Below are 21,897 nucleotides of genomic sequence, written 5' to 3'. Positions count from 1 at the left end.
CCTTGCATTTAGCTTTATAAATGTATGTTGGTTGGTTGTCCCCAGCTTGTCAAGAAATCCAGAACACTGTGTGTAAGTGAACTATCTTCATAATTGTTACTATGCCAACAATATCTGCCAAACTGCAAAGTTTGAAAATTATTTATATTTTCTTACAAATCATTGATAAAAGTATGTAGTAGCATTGGACTGAAAATCCATCACTGTGAGACCCCAGTGAAAACAAATCCATATGATGATGATTCCCCATTAATAATTGTTTTGTATGAACCTATCATATCAGTTTTGTATGATACTAAGCTGTTAATGAGAATGTGTGTGTTCAGATGCTATTCAGAAGTCTAAGTCTATCAGATCAACACATTACCTTAATCAACCAAATTTGTAATCACACCAAAAACTACTATCTAGTTTTATTGACAAGATTTATTTCTTATAAACCACATTGATTGGCATTTATTATATTACCATCTTTTAGTGCTTTATGTTTGGAATTTCATATCAGCCATGCCATTATTTTGCCAGGAACAGTGTCATGCTAACATGCCTATAATTATCCAAGTCATCCCATTTATTCTTTTTAAACATTTATTCTTTTTCAACAATAGCTTTCTTCCAGTCCTCTGGAATTTCCCTAGTATTCTGAGATTTATTCAAAATTAACATCAACAGACCAGAGACGTCCTCAGCCAACTCTTTTAAAATTCTTGGGATGAAGTCATCTAGAGACTTTTCCTTATGAACAAGATTCTGTCTGTATAAGAAAGTTGCACTGGTTTAACTTAAATCATTTTTCAAACTTATTAAGTTAAACCAGTTCAAACCCCTGTTTGGACACTTATTTTGGTTTAAGAGTGGCTTACTTCAGATTATCTTAAATCAATTTCTAATTAGGATAAGTAAACTGAAATAGTTAAATTGGTACAACAAGGTCAGCTCCCAGACTGCTGCGCTGGGCAACACAGCATGGGGAGTAGGTGGCCAGCCCTCTGTGGGGAAAAAAGTGGTTAGGGACTATTTAGAAAAGCTGGACGTGCACAAGTCCATGGGGCCAGATGCGTTGCATCCGAGAGTGCTAAAGGAGTTAGCGGCTGTGATTGCAGAGCCATTGGCCATTATCTTTGAAAACTCATGGCGATCAGGGGAAGTCCCAGATGACTGGAAAAAGGCTAATGTAGTGCCCATCTTTAAAAAAGGGAAGAAGGAGGATCCTGGGAACTACAGGCCAGTCAGCCTCACCTCAGTCCCCGGAAAAATCATGGAGCAGGTCCTCAAGGAATCAATCCTGAAGCACTTACACGAGAGGAAAGTGATCAGGAACAGTCAGCATGGATTCACCAAGAGAAGGTCATGCCTGACTAATCTAATCACCTTCTATGATGAGATTACTGGTTCTGTGGATGAAAGGAAAGCAGTGGATGTATTGTTTCTTGACTTTAGCAAAGCTTTTGACATGGTCTCCCACAGTATTCTTGTCAGCAAGTTAAAGAAGTACGGGCTAGATCATAGAATCATAGAATCATAGAATATCAGGGTTGGAAGGGACCCCAGAAGGTCATCTAGTCCAACCCCCTGCTCAAAGCAGGACCAATCCCCAATCAAATCATCCCAGCCAGGGCTTTCTCAAGCCTGATCTTAAAAACCTCTAAGGAAGGAGATTCTACCACCTCCCTAGGTAACGCATTCCAGTGTTTCACCACCCTCTTAGTGAAAAAGTTTTTCCTAATATCCAATCTAAACCTCCCCCATTGCAACTTGAGACCATTACTCCTCGTTCTGTCATCTGCTACCATTGAGAACAGTCTAGAGCCATCCTCTTTGGAACCCCCTTTCAGGTAGTTGAAAGCAGCTATCAAATCCCCCCTCATTCTTCTCTTCTGCAGACTAAACAATCCCAGCTCCCTCAGCCTCTCCTCATAAGTCATGTGCTCTAGACCCCTAATCATTTTTGTTGCCCTTCGCTGGACTCTCTCCAATTTATCCACATCCTTCTTGTAGTGTGGGGCCCAAAACTGGACACAGTACTCCAGATGAGGCCTCACCAGTGTCGAATAGAGGGGAACGATCACGTCCCTCGATCTGCTCGCTATGCCCCTACTTATACATCCCAAAATGCCATTGGCCTTCTTGGCAACAAGGGCACACTGCTGACTCATATCCAGCTTCTCGTCCACTGTCACCCCTAGGTCCTTTTCCGCAGAACTGCTGCCTAGCCATTCGGTCCCTAGTCTGTAGCGGTGCATTGGATTCTTCCATCCTAAGTGTAGGACCCTGCACTTATCCTTATTGAACCTCATCAGATTTCTTTTGGCCCAATCCTCCAATTTGTCTAGGTCCTTCTGTATCCTATCCCTCCCCTCCAGCGTATCTACCACTCCTCCCAGTTTAGTATCATCCGCAAATTTGCTGAGAGTGCAATCCACACCATCCTCCAGATCATTTATGAAGATATTGAACAAAACCGGCCCCAGGACCGACCCCTGGGGCACTCCACTTGACACCGGCTGCCAAGTAGACATGGAGCCATTGATCACTACCCGTTGAGCCCGACAATCTAGCCAGCTTTCTACCCACCTTATAGTGCATTCATCCAGCCCATACTTCCTTAACTTGCTGACAAGAATACTGTGGGAGACCGTGTCAAAAGCTTTGCTAAAGTCAAGAAACAATACATCCCACCCTGATATTCTATGATTCTATGAACTTTCTCATGTAGACAAGGCCTAAACTACTCACAGATTGATTAAATTTTATTTACCAATTTTATGAAACTATAAAGATTAGAATCACCCTTTATCTATTTGTAAATGCAAGTGAATGGCATTAATTGCATGTTATTAAGAGGACACATCACTCTCTTTCAGGAAAAAACATGGGTAGAAGCCCAAGAGGACAAAAACCTGAAGTCAACTATGCAGATTTGTCTAAAAAGCATCCCTTCAAGATGTATGTTTTTCAGGGGCCTGAAAAGATGACAAGAGAGGAATCCACCAGGAAGGGAATCCCTGAGCTCTGAAGACAACAGCCATCACCTATGAATGTCTGCCTTTTCACATAGGGCCAGCGAACCTACATCCCCCAGTGATAAATTGGTTCAAGGAAGAACTGTGCTGCCTATCATAGAATCATAGAATATTAGGGTTCGAAGAGACCTCAGGAGGTCATCTAGTCCAATCCTTTGCTCAAAGCAGGACCAACACCAACTAAATCATCCCAGCCAGGGCTTTTGTCAAGCCGGGCCTTAAAAACCTCTAAGGATGGAGATTCCACCACCTCCCTAGGTAACCCATTCCAGTGCTTCACCACCCTCCTAGTGACATAGTGTTTCCTAATATCCAACCTAGACCTCTCCCACTGCAACTTGAGACCATTGCTTCTTGGTCTGTCATCTGCCACCACTGAGAACAGCCTAGCTCCATCGTCTTTGGAACCCCCCTTCAGGTAATTGAAGGCTGCTATCAAATCCCCCCTCACTCTTCTCTTATGCAGACTAAATAACCCCAGTTCCCTCAGCCTCTCCTCATAAGTCATGTGCCCCAGCTCCCTGATCATTTTTGTTGCCCTCTGCTGGACTCTCTCCAATTTGTCCACATCTCTTCTGTAGTGGGAGGACCAAAACTGGACGCAATACTCCAGGTGTGGCCTCACCAGTGCCAAATAGAGGGGAATAATCAGTTCCCTCAATCTGCTGGCAATGCTCCCACTAATACAGCCCAATATGCCATTGGCCTTCTTGGCAATAAGGGCACACTGCTGACTCATATCCAGCTTCTCGTCCACTGTAATCCACAGGTCCTTTTCTGCAGAACTGCTGCTTCGCCAGTCGGTCCCCAGCCTGTAGCGGTGCATTGGATTCTTCCTTCCTAAGTGCAGAACTCTGTACTGTCCTTGTTGAACCTCATCAGATTTCTTTTGGCCCAATCCTCCAATTTTTCTAGGTCTTTTAGGGGGAGGGATAGCTTGGTGGTTTGAGCATTGGCCTGCGAAACCCAGGGTTGTGAGTTCAATCCTTGAGGGGGCCATTTAGGCATCTGGGGCAAAAACTGGGGATTGGTCCTGCTTTGAGCAGGGGGTTGGACTAGATGATCGCCTGAGGTCCCTTCCAACCCTGATATTCTATTAAATCTGCATATAGAAGAGAGATTATAAAAATAAACATTTACAAAAGTAGGTTTTCAGATCTGAAGACAGTCCTTGTATTCTGGATGACTGTTTCATGATTTCACCTGATATAGGTTTAAAGTTTAATTTAGAGAATTTATAGTCTAAAAAGCTGAATTTTCCCATGAACCTTCAGAGTTCTGTGGTGATGTTAAATACCTATTGACTGTGATTCTTGAATAGTTTTAAGTAGACCAATTCATACATAAAGGTGTTATCCAGCATGCAGTGCAGAGTGTAAGAAGGACAATGGTTCAACAAGGAAATAAAAACGAATTTCTTGTTTTAACATTAGAGAGAGTAAAGAAGATCATGTATTAATTAAACAAAAGACTAAACAGAACAAACCTTTGGAAAAGCAGACATAACATTTAAGAATAAAATCAACATGGCAGGGTAAAGGTCGGAGAAGATCAAGTAAGTCTCTAATAGTTGTGCTTTTTCCATTTTCTTATCGATCAATATTATGTTTTTTCCCAGTGAAAATGCAACAGCAGAGTTATTGCTGACCTTTTCCTCACCCTTCCATTGTGTATAAAATCACAGCAAAATAACAGACAACTTCATAAGCTACAGAGTTTTTCTAACCAAAACACCACATTTCCAGAAAATATATCTTTAAAATAAGTATAAAAGCCTTTCTTTATAGGATAAAACGTAATTTTCTTCTATCTGAATTATATGTATGAAAATCCTATTTGGAATAAAAGATATCAGTTTAAACATCAATTATTACATGTTATCTTTGAAAAATTCAGATACATTTTTAGATGATAATTGACAACCCAGGCCAGCTTCAAGTAAAATTAATGTAAACCAATATTTATTTTAGTGGGAACAAGATTGGGCCCCTAAATCTCATATCAAAATTTTGCTCATTAACTATTAGTAATATTATTCTTTCCAAGTTAAAAAATAATTTACCAAAAACTCTTGGTAAGAAATTTATAAAATAATTAAAAAATTAAGAAAGAGTAGATAGATACAGTAAATAATTCAACAAGGAGATTACTTTTCTTTTCCTTACATTATGACACTGTCTTTCCACTTCCTTCCTAATTCTTCCCTCTTACTATGAATATACACACAGAGAATTGGAGAAACAAAAGAAATTATTAAATGAAAACAGTTGAAGTGATTTAGATGTACTGTCTTTTTGTATATTTTTTATCCTGGTTAAGTTAAAATTAAATGATAAAAATACACTTTTATATTTTAAAAGATCAATGAATTGATTTTTTTCCAGCATCATTATACCACACAAACATATAATCATCTTTCATAAAGAAAAGAAGCACCATTTGAGGGTGTGTGCGAGGGGGAGAATTATTGAAGTTTCCCACTACCGCTAATTTTTACAAATAACTCTGGTAAAGGTAAATAAAAATAACCAAGTCACCTAGTGAGAAACATCAAAACATTCACAGCTGTTCATTACATATTATTTTAATGGAGAATTGTATATAGAACAGTGGAAACACTTAAAAATGTACTGTTGTTTTAAACATTTCAGTAGTAAAGGTGTAACCTATTCACTTAAAATTGATATAATCATAGTTAAGCCAGCTTTACCTACAAGGAGGTTCTGCTGGGTAAGGTATCTGTTGCTCAACAGTACTGTCATATGTTTACTCACAGCATGTTATTCAGCCACTAGCTATGTGGTGCTATACAAGGTTCCAGATAGGGTGTGCTCCCTAGTAACCAAAGAAAGCCCTTTTTTTGCCTTTAGTTATAGCTGTTTTTATTAATGAATGTCTCTTGTTTGAAAAAGACAGACTGTCAGAGTCACCAGGCAGCCAGCTGAGGCAGGAGCAGACGTAGGTTAGAGCAGAGGCTGGCTAGCATGGCAACGGCCTGGAGTGGTTGGGGAGGCACAGTCTGAGTTTGTTGAAACTACTGACAATAGGAATACTCATGGACAGGAAATGGCACTGAGCAGAATGGAGAGACTGCTTCCCTTAGAAGCCTATATACCTGCCTTCGGATCACCTGGGTGGATCCTCGCTTGTAGATTGGCTGAATACGAGGACTATCTCAAGACCTACAGGTCACTGCCTCTGATGACTCATCACGCTCTCTGTCTCCAGGATGATTCATCAGGCTAAGGAAGGCTCAGGCTCAGAAGAATCACACTGACTCCATAGACTCTGTCATGAAATAAAAATATGTTATGTATCATTCACACCTAATCAACTCAGCTCACATGACAAATATTGGATATTTGGATATTCACAACAAACTGTTCAAGAGCAATATACACACGATGAGGTTTTTTTTTTTTTCAGAAAACTAGAACTGTTCCCAACTCTCATGATTTTATCTTGAATCATATGGTATCTGATGTTTAACTTAAAGCCCCATCTCCTGGATACTATTGGTTACATATGAAATTCAGCTTCCATTTTAAAAAGTAAGTTTCTAACCCTCATGGTTTCAGAGAAAAGCTTGAAAAGATACCTCGACTGTACCACAGAGGATCAAAGACCAGAAGGCAAATAAAAAGAACCTAAAATGTATTATTTGTTAAAAATCTCATGACTCATGATGTTTATACACTGGCAATACTGAAACTGGTATAACAATACTTAGCTATTGTTACCTTAATGGGGTATTGTAATGTCTAGTTTTTGGTAAACTGGTTTCAGATCTTTAGATGAAAGGCACCATAGAAATGCAAAGCATTATTATTGTAATTCTTATTCATTTTATTTATCATCACATAATACTGTCCTCAAAGCAGAAATGCCAAAACTGTATGAGCAAGTGGCTCTCAGCCTTTTGACTTGGAATATCAGTGCCATGTGACAATGGTAACAAATCACAGAAAGAGTCACTTTTTTATAAAGAACTGTTTAGGATAAGGAAAACAACATTATCTCTAAACTGATCTCTGTCTCTCTCCCTCTTCCCCCTTCACTCCAGAGAGTGATTAATTATTAATTATTATTATTTATTATTGTTGTTGTTGTTGTTTGTTGTAGTACTTAGAGGTCACCCATTAAGGATCAGGGCCTAATTTTGCATACATTCAATGAAAGGACAGTCCTTGTCCCAAAGTGATAAGTATATTATCTGCAAACAGCAGAGAGGCTAAAAGAGGGAGTTTGCCTGGAATCTGCCTGAAAGGAGGTACACTAAGGGTTGCATTAAGGAGGCTGTGTTGGTGAGTATCTGAGTATCTGTTGTGGGGACAGTTTCACAGTGTGCTTGATTGGTTGTTTGAAAAGTGTGAATTGGGAGTGCTTTGTTCCAGGTGAGCCTTGAGTGGGCCTGACTGTTACAAAAAGCCAGTCAGCTCCGAACCAGCAGAGCAGCGAACAGCAGAGAGGCTAATAGAGGGAGTTTGCCTGGGGAGATCCCACTGAGGCTTACATCTTGCCGGCTTCTCTGAGTAGTTACTACAACTCCTGAGGAAGCTCGTAGAAGGAAGGTAATATGGATGGGGAGTTTTCAGCTGTTGTGACCTGCACTGGATGTGCCATGTTTGTCTTTCTTCCACAGGACAGAAGTGACTTTGTCTGTACAAAGTGCAAGCTGGTCTCCATATTGGAAGAGAAGGTTCAAGGTCTGGAGCAACAGGTATCGACCCTGGGTTGCATAAGAGAAACTGAAGATTTCCTGGACAGACGTCAGGATATGCTTCTAAGGACACAACGTTCTGAAGATTCAGAGCAAGCTGCACTGTGGGGACAGGAGGACGGTGAAGAAATTTGGCAGCATGTGACCTCCAGAAGAAGAAAGGGGAGAGTCCATGTACCAGCAATGCAGATACAGGTAAGTAACCATTTTCATGTTCTCTCCACAGGTAGTAATGCGAAGAGCCGATTAGATGATACATCTGAGGGAAGGGAACAGAAGGAGACTCCGCCGATTGGAAGACATGAGATGCACTGTCCTAGGGTTGGGGGTTCCACGACCACCACTCCCAAGAGAAGGAGGTGGGTGGTGGTAGTCAGGAACACTCTCTATTCAGTGGGACTGAGTCATCTATCTGCTGCCCCGACCAGGAAAACCGAGAAGTCTGCTGCTTGCCAGGAGCTAGGATTCATGATGTGACGGAGAGACTGCCGAGACTTATCAAGCACTCGGATTGCTACCCCTTCCTGCTTCTCCATGTGGGCACCAATGATACTGCCAAGAATGACCTTGAGTGGATCACTGCAGACTATGTGGCTCTGGGAAGAAGGATAAAGGAGTCTGAGGCGCAAGTGGTCTTCTCGTCCATCCTCCCCGTGGAAGGAAAAGGCCTGGATAGAGACTGTAGAATCGTGGAATTCAATGAATGGCTACGCAGGTGGTGTCGGAGAGAAGGCTTTGGATTCTTTCACCATGGGATGGTGTTCCAAGAAGGAGGAGTGCTAAGCAGAGACAGGCTCCACCTAACAAAGAGAGAGAAGAGCATCTTCGCAAGCAGGCTGGCTAACCTAGTGAGGAGGGCTTTAAACTAGGTTCACCGGAGGAAGGAGACCAAAGCCCTGAGGTAAGTGCGGAAGTGGGATACCGGGAGGATGCATGAGCTGGAGCACGCGAGAGAGGAGGACTCCTGCCTCAGATTGAGAAAGAGGGACGATCAGCGAGTTATCTCAAATGCCTATACACAAATGCAAGAAGCCTGGGAAACAAGCAGGGAGAACTGGAAGTCCTGGCACAGTCAAGGAATTATGATGTGATTGGAATAACAGAGACTTGGTGGGATAACTTACATGACTGGAGTACTGTCATGGATGGATATAAACTGTTCAGGAAGGACAGGATTTAATTGGGGATTGGTCCTGCTTTGAGCAGGGGGTTGGACTAGATGACCTCCTGAGGTCCCTTCCAACCCTGATATTCTATGATTCTATGACAGGCAGGGCAGACAAGGTGGGGGAGTTGCATTGTATGTAAAAGAGCAATATGACTGCTCAGAGCTCAAGTATGAAACTGCAGAAAAACCTGAGAGTCTCTGGATGAAGTTTAGAAGTGTGAGCAACAAGGGAGATGTCGTGGTGGGAGTCTGCTATAGACCACTGGACCAGGGGAATGAGGTGGACGAGGCTTTCTTCCGGCAACTCACAGAAGTTACTAGATCTCAGGCCCTGGTTCTCATGGGAGACTTCAATCACCCTGATATCTCCTGTGAGAGCAATACAGCGGTGCACAGACAATCCAGGAAGCTTTTGGAAAGTGTAGGGGACAATTTCCTTGTGCAAGTGCTGGAGGAACCAACTAGAGGCAGAGCTCTTCTTGACCTGCTGCTCACAAACCGGGAAGAAATATTGGGGAAGCAAAAGTGGATGGGAACCTGGGAGGCAGTGACCAGGAGATGGTTGAGTTCCGGATCCTGACACAGGGAAGAAAGGAGAGCAGCAGAATACAGACCCTGGACTTCAGAAAAGCAGACTTTGACTCCCTCAGGGAACTGATGGGCAGGATCCCCTGGGAGAATAACACGAGGGGGAAAGGAGTCCAGGAGAGCTGGCTGTATTTTCAAGAATCCTTATTGAGGTTGCAGGGACAAACCATCCCGATGTGGAGAAAGAATAGTAAATATGGCAGGCGACCAGCTTGGCTTAACAGTGAAATCCTTGCTGATCTTCAACACAAAAAAGAAGCTTACAAGAAGTGGAAGATTGGACAAATGACCAGGGAAGAGTACAAAAATATTGCTAGGGAATGCAGGAGTGAAATCAGGAAGGCCAAATCACACCTGGAGTTGCAGCTAGCAAGAGATGTTAAGAGTAACAAGAAGGGTTTCTTCAGGTATGTTAGCAACAAGAAGAAAGTCAAGGAAAGTGTGGGCCCCTTACTGAATGAGGGAGGCAACGTAGTGACAGAGGATGTGGAAAAAGATAATGGACTCAATGCTTTTTGTGCCTCTGTCTTCACAGACAGGGTCAGCTCCCAGACTACTGTACTGGGCAGCACAGTATGGGGAGAAGGTGACCAGCCCTCTGTGGAGAAAGAAGTGGTTCAGGACTATTTAGAAAAGCTGGACGAGCACAAGTCCATGGGGCCAGATGCACTGCATCCAAGAGTGCTAAAGGAGTTGGCGGATGTGATTGCAGAGCCATTGGCCATTACCTTTGAAAACTCATGGCGATCGGGGGAAGTCCCGGATGACTGGAAAAAGGCTAATGTAGTGCCCATCTTTAAAAAAGGGAAGAAGGAGGATCCTGGGAACTACAGGCCGGTCAGCCTCACCTCAGTCCCCGGAAAAATCATGGAGCAGGTCCTCAAGGAATCAATCCTGAAGCACTTACACGAGAGGAAAGTGATCAGGAACAGTCAGCATGGATTCACCAAGGGAAGGTCATGCCTGACTAATCTAATCACCTTCTATGATGAGATTACTGGTTCTGTGGATGAAAGGAAAGCAGTGGATGTATTGTTTCTTGACTTTAGCAAAGCTTTTGACACGGTCTCCCACAGTATTCTTGTCAGCAAGTTAAAGAAGTACGGGCTGGATGAATAGACTATAACGTGGATAGAAAGTTGGCTAGATTGTCGGGCTCAACGGGTAGTGATCAATGGCTCCATGTCTAGTTGGCAGCCGGTATCAAGTGGAGTGCCCCAAGGGTGGGTCCTGGGGCCGGTTTTGTTCAATATCTTCATTAATGATCTGGAGGATGGTGTGGATTGCATTCTCAGCAAGTTTGCAGATGACACTAAACTGGGAGGAGAGGTAGATACGCTGGAGGGTAGGGATAGGATACAGAGGGACCTAGGCAAATTAGAGGTTTGGGCCAAAAGAACTCTGAGGTTCAACAAGAACAAGTGCAGAGTCCTGCACTTAGGACGGAAGAATCCAATGCACTGCTACAGACTAGGGACCGAATGGCTCGGCAGCAGTTCTGCAGAAAAGGCCCTAGGGGTTATAGTGGACGAGAAGCTGAATATGAGTCAACAGTGTGCCGTTGTTGCCAAGAAGGCCAATGGCATTTTGGGATGTATAAGTAGGGGCATTGCCAGCAGATCGAGGGACGTGATCGTTCCCCTCTATTCAACATTGCTTAGGCCTCATCTGGAGTACTGTGTCCAGTTTTGGGCCCTACACTACGAGACGGATGTGGAAAAATTGGAAAACGTCCAGCAGAGGGCAACAAAAATGATTAGGGGACTGGAACACATGACTTATGAGGAGAGGCTGAGAGAACTGGGATTGTTTAGTCTGCGGAAGAGAAGAATGAGGGGGGATTTGATAGCTGCTTTCAACTACCTGAAAGGGGGTTCCAAAGAGGATGGATCTAGACTGTTCTCAGTGGTAGCAGATGACAGAATGAGGAGTAATGGTCTCAAGTTGCAGTGGGGGAGGTTTAGGTTGGCTATTAGGACAAACTTTTTCACTAGGAGGGTGGTGAAACACTGGAATGCATTACCTAGGGAGGTGGTGGAATCTCCTTCCTTAGAAGTTTTTAAGGTCAGGCTTGAGAAAGCCCTGGCCGGGATGATTTAGTTGGGGATTGGTCCTGCTTTGAGCAGGGGGTTGGACTAGATGACCTCCTGAGGTCCCTTCCAACCCTGATATTCTATGATTCTATGATTAGGCAAGATATAACATCTAGATACAGCAAAGGGATGGAGGTGAAGAAGTACAGAACCTTTCCTAGCCTCATTCTGCCCAGCTTCCTGCTATAGATTTAAAAATACACACCTCTCCACTGGTTCCCTCCATTTTTTCTAAATAATCTTTAACAAACATTAATATTTCACAACAACTTGTACATCAGGTTAAATTACCAGTCACCACTCCAGATCTGGTTACGTACATGGTTTTATCTATTGCTTTGGTTGCATAAAGGGGATAGAAAACTTCCATACCAGGGCAGCTGTGTAAGCCTTTTGAATAGGGGAATCTCCAATTGGCATAAGTCATCAGAAGTGGCTCACCACCTCTCCTGGCCACACCTTGGCTTCTATTTCCTAGGTTTTCCATTCTCATTCTCCACCTTTTACTCCTTCTCTCCACTTAGTTCCCCTTCCTACTCCCAAACTTTTCTCCATTATTATTGGATTCCTTCTCAAGTTCCCATTTTCTGCTCCTTTCCCAATTTTAATCGTCACAGGGTGTGAGAATCTACAGCACTGGAACCTGGGTCTGCTGGCTCCTGGCCAGCTGCTGTGTCCACACTGCCACCTCTGGTAAAGCAGGGAACAGCAACCTATCGGCCCTATGGATTCAAGCATCACTGGATATCCCACCCTAGAGGTCTTGACTGTTGGACCCTACTGCATTCCCTGATTGGCCCAGGCATGTTATTTATTGCCTAAGGGAAACACCCAGAGGCTATCTTCACAACTAGGTGGATCCCTGGCTTGTTGCTGCAAACAGGCCTCGCAACACACTCCTGATACTTTACCTTATTCCTACCCCCAGATCTGCTCCTGATATCTTGTCTTGTTCTTGGTCCCCTGCTTTGCTCCTGACATCTTGCCCTGCCTCAGTTCCTGGTCCCCTGCTCTGCTCCTTATATATTATTTTTTCATTAAATCTCATGCTGTTTAAGATGACTTCATGAATTTTTGGACCCTGTCTTGTTTTTTAGGTGTTTTAGGTCAGCGACACTGTTCCTACTTCCTTCTGCCTCCACCAGGTTCTATGCTCCACTCTAAACCTTTCTCACCAGCAGGGGTCAATATAGAAAAAGAAAATTGTAGCAGTAGTTACTAAAGCTTCATCCAGAACCCAGCCTCTGACCAAAACACCTCACTTTCCAAATGAGCACAAAAAAATCTTCACATGCTCTACTGTAAGCATGTACATTTGCAAACATTTCAGTCAAAAGATAGAGGTAGAAGATAGGGCTTAGAATGGAAGACTCAAACTTAACTATGGAATCATTATCAATATCTCTGTGATGTATATCTGGGGAATATGCAGTATAGCCAACAAAAATACTGTACCCTAAATACACTCACATACTTCCCATCAGGCCCACAGTTTAAGACAGGTAAAACATGCCATCATTAATAAAGTAAAATACATATAAAATAAAAGACGATTAACCCCTACACCTGAATGTGTATTTCATTATAATGTTTGGCACGAGATATTCTAAATTTTATCATGATTTTTTTACCTACACGCCGTTTTGTCATTCTCTTCTGTGTCTGCCTTTCAGTTATTCAATTTTTTACCTTTCTCTTTACATAAGAACAAAAGGACAGCCATACTGGGTCAAACGAATGGTCCATCTAGCCCAGTATCGTGTCTTCTGACACTGGCCAATGCAAGGTGCTTCAGAGGGAATGAACAGAACAGGTAATCATCAAGTGATCCATCCCCTGTAGCCCATTCCCAGCTTCTGGGAGGCAAACAGAGGAACACTTCAGAGCATGTTTTTGCATCCCTGCTCATCCTGGCTAATTGCCATTGGTGGACCTCTCCTCCATGAACTTATCTAGTTCTTTTTTTAACCAAGTCATAGTCTTGGCCTTCACAACATCCACTGGACCTCTAGCATATCCCCCCTCAGTCATCTCCTTTCCAACCTGAAAAGTCCCAATCTCTTTAATCTCTCTTCATACGGAAGCTGTTCCATACCCTAATAATTTTTGTTGCCGTCTCTGCACCTTTTCCAATTCAGTATATCTTTTTAGAGATGGGGCTGTCAAGGTTCCTCCCCCACTCTGAACTCTAGGGTACAGATGTGGGGACCTGCATGAAAAACCTCCTAAGCTTATCTTTACCAGCTTAGGTCAAAACTTCCCCAAGGTACAAAATATTCCACCCTTTTGTCCTTGGATTGGCCGTTACCACCACCAAACAAATACTGGTTACTGGGGAAGAGCTGTTTGGACACGTCTTTCCCCCCAAAATACTTCCCAAAAACCTTGCACCCTACTTCCTGGACAAGGTTTGGTAAAAAGCCTCACCAATTTGCCTAGGTGACTACAGACCCAGACCCTTGGATCTTAAGAACAATGAACAATCCTCCCAACACTTGCACCCTCCCTTTCCTGGGAAATGTTGGATAAAAAGCCTCACCAATTTGCATAGGTGACCACAGACCCAAACCCCTGGATCTGAGAACAATGAAAAAGCATTCAGTTTTCTTACAAGAAGACTTTTAATAAAAATAGAATTAGAAATAAGAAATCCCCCCTGTAAAATCAGGATGGTAAATACCTTACAGGGTAATTAGATTCAAAACATAGAGAACCCCTCTAGGCAAAAACCTTAAGTTACAAAAAAGATACACAGACAGAAATAGTTATTCTATTCAGCACAATTCTTTTCTCAGCCATTTAAAGAAATCATAATCTAACACATACCTAGCTAGATTACTTACTAAAAGTTCTAAGGCTTCATTCCTGGTCTATCCCCGGCAAAGACAAAATGTAGACAGACACACAAACCCTTTGTTTCTCTCCCTCCTACCAGCTTTTGAAAGTATCTTGTCTCCTCATTGGTCATTTTGGTCAGGTGCCAGCGAGGTTACCTTTAGCTTCTTAACCCTTTACAGGTGAGAGGAGATTTCCTCTGGCCAGGAGGGATTTTAAAGGGGTTTACCCTTCCCTTTCTATTTATGACAGGGGCGACCAGACCTGCACGCAGTATTCAAGATATGGGCGTACCATGGATTTATACAGAGGCAATATGATATTTTCTGTCTTATTTTCTATCCATTTCTTAATGGTTCCTAAAATTCTTTTTTCACTGCAGCCGCACATTGAGTGGATGTTTACAGAGAACTATTCACAATGACTCCAAGATCTTTCTTGAGTGGTAACAGCTAATTTAGACCCCATCATTTTATATGTATAGTTGGGATTATGTTTGGCCAATGTGCATTTCTTTGCTTTTATCAACATTGAATTTCATCTGCCATTTTGTTGCCCAGTCACCGAGTTTTGTGAGATCCCTTTTGTAACTCTTTGCAATATATTTTGGTCTTAACCATGAGTAACCTTGAGTAATTTTGCATCATCTGCAAATTTTGCCACCACACTGTTTACCCCTTTTTCCAGATCATTTATTAATCTGTTGAACAGTACTAGTCCCAGTAAGGACCCCTGGGGAACCACTATTTACCTCTCTCCATTCTGAAAACTGACCATTTATTCCTATTCTTTGTTGCCTATCTTTTGACCAGCTATTGATCCATGAGAGGACATTCCTTCTTATCCCATGATTGCTTGCTTTGCTTAAGAGCCTTTCGTGAGGGACCTTGTCAAAAGCTTTGTGAAAGTCTAAGTACAGTACATCTACTGGATCCCCCTTGTGCACATACTTGTTGACCCCCTCAAAGAATTCTAGTAAATTGGTGAGGCATAATTGCCCTTTACGAAAACCATGTTGACTCTTCCCCAACAAATCATGTTCATTTATGTGTCTGACAATTTTGTTCTTTACTATAGTTTCAACCAGTTTTCCTAGTACTGAAATTAGGTTTACCAGCCTGTAATTGCAATTGCCTCTGGAGTTAGTAGTTCTGCAATTTCATATTTGAATTCCTTCAGAACTCTTACCATCTAGTTCTGGTTACTTATTACTGCTTAATTTATCAATTTGTTCAAAACCTCTTCTAATGACACCTCAATCTGGGACAGTTCCTCATATTTGTCACCTAAAAAGCATGTTAACATAACACTCTTTTTCATCTGAAACTTTCTATTTTCTGCCCCCTCTTTCATTCTCTCCTCTATCAACCTCTCCTCTTATTCTACTCGTCTTCTCCAGTTCTTTTAGGCTACCCCCATTGATGCTGTCTATGAGATTTGGGGAATACAAAGTATACCTGATCACTCAATATAACTAAAGTCAGATGATTTTCTATTCTTCCTCTTCTCTTCTCTGTGACAATTTCTCAGGTGACTGTGGTGGTAGGGTCTTTCTTCCCTTATTTCAGTAAAAGGATTAAGTAAGCAAGTTGTCTGTAAGCAACAGGACTCTGCTAAACACACCATGATGCTAGTATTCAGTTTTGGCAACAATCATGATTTTATTATGAGTTTCATGATATTTGGTGACAGACAGCCCCTCAACCTGAAGCAAATACTCACCAGCAACCACACACCACACAACAAAAACACTAACCCAGGAACCTATCCTTGCAACAAAGCCCGATGCCAACTCTGTCCACATATCTATTCAACTGACACCATCATAGGACCTAATCACATCAGCCACGCCATCAGGGGCTCGTTCACCTGCACATCTACCAATGTGATATATGCCATCATGCACCAGCAATGCCCCTCTGCATATACACTGGCCAAACCAGACAGTCTCTATGCAAAAGAATAAATGGAAACAAATCTGACATCAGGAATCATAACATTCAAAAACCAGTAGGAGAACACTTCAACCTCTCTGGTCACTCAGTAACAGACTTAAAGGTGGCAATTTTGCAACAGAAAAGCTTCAGGAACAGACTCCAACAAGAAACTGCTGAATTGGAATTTGCAAACTAGATACCATTAACTTGGGCTTAAATAGAGACGGGGAGTGGCTGGGTCATTACACAAATAGAATCTATTTCCCCATGTTAAATATCCTCACACCTTCTTGTCAATTTTCTGAAATGGGCCATCTTGATTATCACTATAGAAGTGTTTTTTTCTCCTGTTGATAATAGCTCATCTTTATTAATTAGCCTCTTAGAATTGGTATGGCAACTTCTACCTTTTCATGTTCTCTGTATATATATATATATATATATATATATATCTTCTTACTATATGTTCCATTCTATGCATGTGATGAAGTGGGCTGTAGCCCGCAAAAGCTTATGCTCAAATAAATTTGTTAGTCTCTAAGATGCCACAAGTATTCCTGTTCTTTTTGCACGATATTTGGTGTTTTACTCAAAGTCGCAGCTCCTGGAGGCTTGGGAATACATGAGAATCTCAGCTTTCATTTAAAAAAAAAAAGTAAGGGCTAGATCCACAAACAGATTTAGGTGTCTAACCACCATTTTAGGCACTTAAGTCCAAAATGTAGATCCTCAAAACCACCACTCAGATGCCACCTAACCCTGCAGGTGACTAAATTCCCTAGCTGCCTATGTTTCCTCCAATAAGTTCCCTAAGTGCCTAAATTTCTGCCTGTGGGCAAGCACAAATCCACTCAAGGCCTGTCATTGCTGAGATGTTTGGTGCCAAAGCCCCAGCATTCCAGAGGGAAGATAGGTGGAGAAACACCTAGCATGAGGGGGATCCTCACGCAGAACACCACTATGAAGGAAGTGGTGGTACTGATATCTCGCAAGTAGGGGAGAGATGTAGGCTACAAGATGTTACCTATCAGCTCTGTGTTCTTGGGGAACCAGGGTGCAGTACCCAGCCTAACTGACTCACAGAAGACCTTCCCCTCCCTCCCCAGCCTCTGCTTGAACCAAAGCTGATCAGAAGAAAGACTTACAGAGAGAAATGAAAAGGCAGTGGGAGACACACTTAAACCTCTCCAGACAAGGCTGACCGGATTAAGGAAAATCCCCTAGCCTCATTTGCATCAAAGATGGGACAGGGAGACAACCCCATTAGCATACAGAATGGAGAACAGAGATTCCAAAGCAAGAACTGCACAGAACTCTGGGACCAGAAAACAGGAAAGCACTGCATGATGGGGGATCTCTGCTCCAGATGTTAATGAATCCACGCCTGCACACACCTAGTTCAGTATTTATCAGACCAATTCTAGTAATAAATCTTTTATTGGTTAATTGCCCACACGTTAGAGCACTCACCCAGGATGTGGAAGACTCAGGTTCAAATCCCCACTTCCTACCTGATTTAGAGGAAGGACTCAAACCCAGGTCTCCTGCCTCCTAGAAGTGCCCTAACTAATGGGCTATATGGTATTGGGGAGAGGGGACTCTCTCTTAGTCTTTCCATTTGAATCTGTTTCACTTTGTATGAAGTGCTTAATCACTGAAGCAGGGACTGGTATCTGGATCTCCCAGATGAATGCATTAAGCTCTAGGCTATAGAGTCACTTTCACTCCCTCACTGACCAATAACTATTAAAGTATTTCATACAAAGTGGAATAGCTTCAACAGAAGAGACTGAAAACCCCAACTAACAATACCCTATATTACCAGTAGTTAGGGCATTCGCGAGGGAGATAGGAGACCTGGGTTTAAGTCCTGCTCTGATTCTGGCAGAGGAGGGATTTGAATATGAGTCTCCCATATCACAGGTGAGTGCTCTAACCACTGGGCTCTTGGGTATAAGGGGCAGGGGCAGAATTGTGGCTGTACCTCCTCATCAGCTTTTTGGGCAAAAGGGCTGACACGGCTTTAGCACCTAACTCTAGGGAGAGGTTTCAAGGCAGTGAATCCCAAGTGGAGATAGGCCACTCCCTCTTGCCCAGAATTAGGTACCTAACTACCTTTGCCTAAGCCCCACCCCCGTCCTAAGCATTTCCTATTGGCTCCCTGCTCAGCTCGCCGACTTTTGAGGATCCTATTGTTATGCACTTACCACTCTCCATGCGTTGTCTGGGGAACCTGGGTGCCTAACTCAGGGCTGTGGATTCCACTGGCAAAAAGGGATCCAAAATTAGGCATTACAGTGCTGAACTCAAGACCCCTGTGTGCATCTAGACCTGAGTTTCTTGATCTCCTGGTTAGAGAGAAAAGCTTTACCCACATGCACTCAAAACCAGAAGACAAATAAAAAGAACAAAATATGTTTTTAAAATATCTCATGATTTGGCAGGGGGGCTGACTAATAATTGTTGAATGTTGGGTTCACAATAGTGTTGTATTACATGTGCATGTGCTGCAGTTTTTCTCCTAGCCACATTCAGAAGAAACTGCCAGGCATATTGTCCTAGATTTTTGAGGAACACATGTAGGGCTCATGGGGGGGACGAAATGTGCCCCAGTCCTCTACCATGTGGTTCCCAAATGTTATAGAGAGCTATCTATAGAATCTGATGGAGGATATCAGCCAGAGAGGCAGCTGACGTTGCCTTTCACAAAGGTAAGGAAAATCACATTCAATATGGAGATCAGTGTTCGGGATGTAAGCCCCCAGAGCAAGAAAACTTTAAAGAAAAGTGGAATTGTGAAAGCTGCAGTCAGGAAAATGGGTCACCCTGAGCTGAGAGATAATGGCCTCTGGTTGGGTAGGGAGCCCATACTGAAAAATAAGATTGGAGAGGATCTGCATAGATGTCTTGTTTTGCTCTGTGTGTCCAGTCCAAAAAGTCTGAATTTAGACTGGGCAGCAACAATGCTGACACTGCAAGACAGGGCTGAACTAGACAACAATGGAGCTGACTTCATGGGGCATGACTGGACTGGATAGTCAAGCTAGTGAAGCAGGGCTTTGCTGGATTGGAGCATATGGGCCAAGGAGAGTTGTTCTGTTACCCACTTGTTCACCTGAGAGTCTGATTGGACTTGTGAGTGAGGATGTTGATGTGTGGGTGGGGATTGTTCTGTAAAGAAGAGTTCTCTGCCTCACCAAGCTGAGCAGTCAATAACTAGCACTGTGGGGGTGGCCATACTCCTCACACACTGCATTTTGCTAATTTTATTTTTATCTAAACATATGATTATTGTGTTTTTCCCAAATAAAGGTATTTGTGGTTTCCTATTCCAAAAGACTCCTGTGTGTTTGTTAGTGGGGAAGAAACATCTGGCTGTAAAGGTGATCATGGAATATTCTCAAACCTGGGAGTTTATAAGGTTTAGGTGGAGACTTGAACCAAACATTTTATTTTTAGACAGCTAATGAGCCCTGTCAGAAGGCTACGGACCTGCGAGAGCGGAGTTACAATTTTGTACTAAATATTTAGAACTCAAGAATAAAGAATAAAAACTAGTATTCTACAAAAAAGACTATATTTTACCTTCCAATTAGAGAATATTCTATGCAGATAATTGTTTATGGGGCAGAAATCTATCCTAGTAGCATTGTACCCAGTGGCTGAGATGAGAACATGTGTACAAGTTAATAGAGCAAACTATAATGTAAGACAAAATGGTGTTATTAGTCTAAAGTTTATGACTCAACTAAACTAATAATACGCAGTAAAGTCATAGGAATAATTAGAAAATATGATAAATATATGTGGATTTTTAAAAAATATGGCAAAACCTTACAGTTTTGTTCTTCCTTTTGAATATACAGTATCTCTGATAATTCTACATAGTATTGCCTCAGGGCATACAAGGAAACAGCAAGTGTAAAACTGATAATTACTTTAAATCAAAAGTATTAAATACGCAAAATAAAAATTACAGAGAAAATTATCTTGAGAGCTAAACCAATTGTAGGATTTTTTAAAAATAAAATCTTGTCTTTAATCATAAAAGAAGATACTTTTTATTTTTATCAAATTTGTTTATTCATTATTTCAATTTCTAAGTAGAAAAAGAGGTTCCATCCCAATGTCTGTAGTCCCTGACATAATTTAATTTCACAGCATATATACATTGGGATTCCCTGTCCAGCATAAAATAAACTCATAGCAACAGTTAACATATCTTCACAACAAAATTTCTCCTGCCCTCAGCTCTCCCTTTTGACATATACCAGGAAGAACAGAATTGGCCTTGGAGTGTGCAATTGCCTGGGGAGCTGCAGAGGCTTGAAGCCCTGGGAGCCCCCACTCCCATGCTCCCTTATGAGGTAGGCAACTGGACAGCTGAGGAGCCTGGGTGCCCTGCAACCAGGGTTCTGAGAAAGCAGGCAGTTCTGTTTCACAGAGGATTTTGATATTTGATATTTTAAAATTGTTTTCATCCTGATTCAAAATAACAACCAAAAATTTTAGAGAGACAAGGTGGGTGGGGAAATATCTTCTGGTGGTGAGAGAGACAAGGTCCTGAAGAAGAGCTCTGCATGGCTCAAAAGCTTGTCCAATAAAAGATATTATCTCACCCACCTTGTCTCTCTAATATCCTGGGACTGACACAGCTATCAAAAATTTTGAAATTCTTTTCAGAAGGAAAAGCCTCAGATCCCCAAATCAGAAACAGTTTACCTGGCTGGCTTCCGTGGACCCAGGAAGCCTTGGTGTCACCAACTGTGAGGCAGTCCTCCTGGCTCACAGCCTCTGAACTGGAGTCCCAGGAAACCCTAGGGTCCCTGACTTCAGGCAGTCTCCCTGATTGGCTGTCCTGGGGCCAAAACCCTGGAAACTCAAGAGCTGCTGACCAGGAAGCCCTGGGGTCCCTGACTCAGAGACTGTCTTTGTGCTGGCTGATGTGGAGTCAGGAAGCCACAGACTCTGGGGAATTGATGAGTCAGAAGCCTAGCAACACACCAGGTGGGGACTCTGGCAGGCTCCCATCCAGCTCACTGGCTGGTATGCAGGGAGGCAGACTGGCTTTTCCATCAAATCATAGTATCATAGAATCATAGAATATCAGGGTTGGAAGGGACCTCAGGAGGTCATCTAGTCCAACCCCCTGCTCAAAGCAGGACCGATCCCCAATTAAATCATCCCAGCCAGGGCTTTGTCAAGCCTGACCTTAAAAACTTCTAAGGAAGGAGATTCTACCACCTCCCTAGGTAACGCATTCCAGTGTTTCACCACCCTCCTAGTGAAAAAGTTTTTCCTAATATCCAACCTAAACCTCCCCCACTGCAACTTGAGACCATTACTCCTTGTCCTGTCATCTTCTACCACTGAGAATTGTCTAGAACCATCCTCTTTGGAACCACCTCTCAGGTAGTTGAAAGCAGCTATCAAATCCCCCCTCATTCTTCTCTTCTGCAGACTAAACAATCCCAGTTCCCTCAGCCTCTCCTCATAAGTCATGTGTTCCAGACCCCTAATCATTTTTGTTGCC

At 42.6% G+C, this 21,897-nt stretch overlaps 1 long non-coding RNA gene across 1 annotated transcript in view; it reads right to left on the bottom strand.

The window, feature by feature from the left end:
* The window catches only part of LOC141982760 (uncharacterized), a 74,011-nt gene that overhangs the window by 42,595 nt on the left and 9,519 nt on the right, over positions 1 to 21,897 (bottom strand). Inside the window, exon 2 of the long non-coding RNA XR_012638217.1 lies at positions 6,139 to 6,311. This is a non-coding gene — a long non-coding RNA (uncharacterized LOC141982760). The remainder of the gene's footprint in view (positions 1 to 6,138; positions 6,312 to 21,897) is intronic.

The sequence above is a fragment of the Natator depressus genome, chromosome 2 (assembly GCF_965152275.1).
Source record: "Natator depressus isolate rNatDep1 chromosome 2, rNatDep2.hap1, whole genome shotgun sequence".
Taxonomy (NCBI): Eukaryota; Metazoa; Chordata; order Testudines; family Cheloniidae; genus Natator; species Natator depressus.
Note: the sequence above shows the minus strand (reverse complement) of the source record. Positions and strands in the feature narration are given on the sequence as shown.